Source organism: Nicotiana tomentosiformis, chromosome 5 (assembly GCF_000390325.3).
Source record: "Nicotiana tomentosiformis chromosome 5, ASM39032v3, whole genome shotgun sequence".
Classification (NCBI taxonomy): domain Eukaryota; kingdom Viridiplantae; phylum Streptophyta; class Magnoliopsida; order Solanales; family Solanaceae; genus Nicotiana; species Nicotiana tomentosiformis.
Window position 1 is genome coordinate 46,794,764 of NC_090816.1, and position 4,177 is coordinate 46,798,940.

General features: G+C 36.6%; 1 long non-coding RNA gene across 2 annotated transcripts; it reads right to left on the reverse strand.

Annotated features, from left to right (window-relative positions):
• Window positions 1-341: 341 nt before the first annotated feature.
• Window positions 342-2,281, reverse strand: LOC104089812 (uncharacterized). Of its 2 annotated transcripts, none has more exons than XR_011407783.1 (2): window positions 1,110-2,281; window positions 342-1,008 (listed from the first exon to the last, which is right to left on the reverse strand). It is a non-coding gene; the product is annotated as an uncharacterized lncRNA (long non-coding RNA). The 2 variants fall into 2 exon arrangements; XR_684814.4 differs by having other exon boundaries at window positions 1,090-1,178.
• Window positions 2,282-4,177: the final 1,896 nt, after the last annotated feature.

The window sequence follows — 4,177 nt, forward strand, 5'->3', positions numbered from 1 at the left end:
AAAATTATGTGAGGCAAGCCCAACTGACTACAAGGCCCAAGTCTCTCAAAGAATAGTATAATTATTCAATTACAACTTGTATAGAAATTATATCCATTTGAAGCGCGTCAATTAAAGGAAAAATTACATACAGGAAGGTTCGTAAAGCATGCTCATATAGTTTTATGACAAAGACAAAATTATTTATTTTTATTTTCTTTTTGGAAGAAGATGACATATTTTTATTTTTTATGCATATGACTAATATAATTACTTAGGTATATACCGGTTCTAATTAGTTAACCATGTTACAAAATATATTCAATATCCCATACTAACTTCAAAAATTACTTAACACACAATTTGCAAGTTAATCGATTATTAACTAGAGACAATTCCCTTAAGTGTTCGACAAATGGATAAATATCAAAGCAAGCAAGCAAACGCGACATATATCTACTACTTTACTATACTTTACGTTTTGGGTACATCCAAAAACGGGAAGTACGAAGCGGGTAATTTGACAGGATTCATCTTCGTCTCCGAGCATCTTCTTTCCAAAGCGTTACGGATAAAGTACCTGGCAAGATAAGAGAAATAAAATTGTTAGCCAAATAATATAACATAAAAGAAGAACTTATAAATTGACATGTTTTTGAACTGATTTTTGTTTTAAAATGTTTTTGAAAAATTGCTTTTGGAAATGATTTGAAAATATTTTATTTTTGAAATATTGTTTTAAAAAATATTTTTGGGAAATCATGTTTGGAAAATAATTTTGGAAAAAATAGTTTAAAATAATATAGGAGACTCAGGTGTATTTTCTGATATCTGTCTAGACATGAAAACGGGAACCGCCTCGGTAGCAACTCCATTGTCCAACCGTGCGTCTCCCATAGGTTGTTGGTTTATGTTCTCGTCTTTTTACTTTTCCGATGCTTATCATCATCGCCTCAATATTATAGGGCCCAGTCTGAAGGGTCATACGGGGCGCCGACGCCGTGGCCTCAAAAAATTGTTCTCATCGGCCTGGTTCAAACGCAACATTGTAGAAGTCAATAGCATCATCCAATTACTGTAACACTGTTCAAAATAAAATTCGTAGCCTACAGCGGAAGAACCCAGCGCACATGCTCAAACGTGGTCAAGGCCAACAAGATTCATCAACGGTCTAAACGTAGCAAGGTGGGAATCACCAAAACTGAGTTCGACATTAAAGATAAACAACCAAGCAGCGTTTGCAATACTTAGAACAATCCGAAAATGCAGGAATGGGAGTTCCGACGAAACAGTAGCGGCACAAGGGCATCAATAACAGCAATAGAAAACTGTTCCCAAACACATATCATAAACACGTTAGGCAAAGAAACCAATCAATAGCAGATGAAGGTTACCAAGGAGATGGTAATCAAATACCAGCCCTATAACCTGTAAAAATAAACGAGTGTGAGCAAAAGCTGACGAGAGAAAGAACAGTCGCTAGTTTATATGGAGGTCGCGGATGCAGTGAGATACCGGCCAACCCTGGAATACTCCCGTAAAATCACATCTACAAAACAAACGAGTCAGCGGCAAAGAAAACGAAGAGGGTGAGCAGAAGTGAGAGGCGAATCGCCGAAAAACGCAGATCTGGTTAGACTCGCGAAATAAAGATCATAAACATGGCAAAAAATTCAAATCTCGGCTAGATTGAACATATCTAAAGTCCCAAGCTCCAAATCGACCGGTTGTTATGAAGATCTCCGGTGTTTGAGAGGGAGGCGAGAGAGCAGCATGGCTCAGTGAAGGTTAGAAAAGGGAGGTTGCCGGAGAAGCTAGGAAACAGTATCAACGAGCGGCCATAAAATGGCAAACAAAGCAAACTCAACTGGTTGCAAAGTAGTGGCTCGCCGGTGATGAAATCCGACTGAGCCATTCGAACCCACAACGAGCAGAAATCATCAAGAACAGCAGTGGGGCCACCGGAAAATCGAAGTTCCGGCAACGTCTTGCACTGTTGATGGGAGATATGGTAGTGTTATAGGCGACACAGTGACGAGATGGTTGATCTCATTTTATTCGGCGGGTCTGTGGTGAGGACAAGGTGTAACAGTGGTCGCGTCGCGGCCTGGCCGGTCACCACCTCCGGCGACTAGCAGTAACACATAGAGAATGGATCGATGGGGGGAGTGGGGGGCTGTTGCTCTCAAAGATTGAGAGAGCCACCAAAGGGGCTGGCGGCTGCCATCTCCTCAGAAGAGAGATGAAACTTGAAAGTGATAGAAATTAGGGCTTCCTCTCTCAAAATTTAGGGCTTCCTCTCTCCAAATTTGATGAGTGTTATGAATATATTATATTATGGATATTTATTTAGTATTTCGTTGTAAATAAGCTTGTGAAAAAGTTTATCCATATGAGACTCCGCCGTAAATATGTTTATCTATTAAGTACTCTATTGGAAATAAGTCTCTTGAAGAAGCTTATGCTTTAGGTACTCCGTTATAGATAAATATTACCCATGATAGAAGATTATCTATATCTGGCACAACAGCTTAGAGTAGCAGCTTACACAGCAGCTTGCAGTAGCAGCTTACACAACAGCTTCCTTTCTTCTATAAATAGAAGAGAATTCAGTTTATTATGTACATAAGTTTGAAGTTTGAATAATATATCAGTTTTTCTCTGTACTTGTCTTTACTTTACCTTCTTTATTTTATAACAATAGGTTCTTTTTGTGTAGTGTTTTTTTATATAATGTGTGTTTGTAAAAATAAAAACACGTGGACTCAATTTAAAGTAAAATAAAGGATAAAAAATAAAGAAAATATGTGGTCAAAAAGTAAAAGATGTCAAGTCACATTATTGTCATATCACATGTCACGTCATTGTCATGTCACATCAATAATTTGTCACGTCGCATGTCTGGTCAAATCAAATGCGTCAGGACGTTGACGAGACATTAAATTTGACCGGACTTGATCTATATTTTGAAATAAATTCTACTGGCTTCCATGTAATTACAAGAATGTGCTATAAATAAATACAAATAATTGTTTAATTAAAAAAATCTTGTAGTATTTTATTTAAAAATTTAACTACTACAATTGTGTTGTAGTAATTATTATTTTATTTTAAGAAAAAAATAATAGATTGATAAAATATCCTAATATTGGAAAAATAGGATATTTATCAATAAATTATTTAAAATATATAAAAATACACAAAAACGTTACTACTTTCATTCCAATTTATGTGAACATGTTTGACTAGGCACGGAGTTTAAGAAAAAATGAAGACTTTTGGAATTTGTGGTCCTAAACAAGTTTAAAAGGGTCCTAGAGTATTTGTGTGGTTATAAAAGTTTCTCATTAAGGGTAGAATTGTAAGTTTAAGCTAAATTATTTCTAAATTTAGAAAGGGGTCATTCTTTTTGGAACGGACCAAAAAGGAAATAGGTTCACATAAACTGGAACGGAGGGAGTAGTATTTTACTAATTGCAATAAAATGATAAAAATTGCTATATTTTATGAAAATATGAATAATTATCAATAAATTGTAATAAAGCTAAATAATATGCAAAATCATATTTTTTTTAAATCATTTTTAACTAGGAAGCGTGCAAAAGTTAATTCTAAAATATAGAGGGTTAAAATTGAGTGTCAACACCAGGGAGTTCAGCTAATATTATCTAATGGAGAGTGCTGGAACAAGCCAAGCTAACCGGAAGCATCATTCCGGATACAAAGCTCCTCGCCGGGTTCAACTTAGCAAGCATGACAACCTGAGGGGAGATTCTGTTGCCCACGAATGCCGAAAGGGTAATGAAGACGTCCATGTTTGAAGTAGTAGACGGCGATATGAGTTACAACATTATTCTTGCAAGACCATGGCTACACAAGATGAAGGCTGTGCCGTCAACATACCATCAACTTCTGAAATTCCCAACTCCAGTGGGAATAAACAAATAAGAGGAGAACAACCGGCGATAAGGGAGATGAACACAATCTCAGTTTCCAGTAGTAAAGGAAAAGAACATACGACATAGCAATTATAAGAACCGACGCCTGCCCCCGAGCCAAATGAATTCGACAAAGGAGGGAAGTCATCGGAATCCTATCAGGTACCAATGTATTTCCATGTACCAGAAGAAACAGACGCAACCAAATCCACAACAAAAGAACTCCAACAAGTCGCATTGTTCGAGAAATTCTTTTGAGA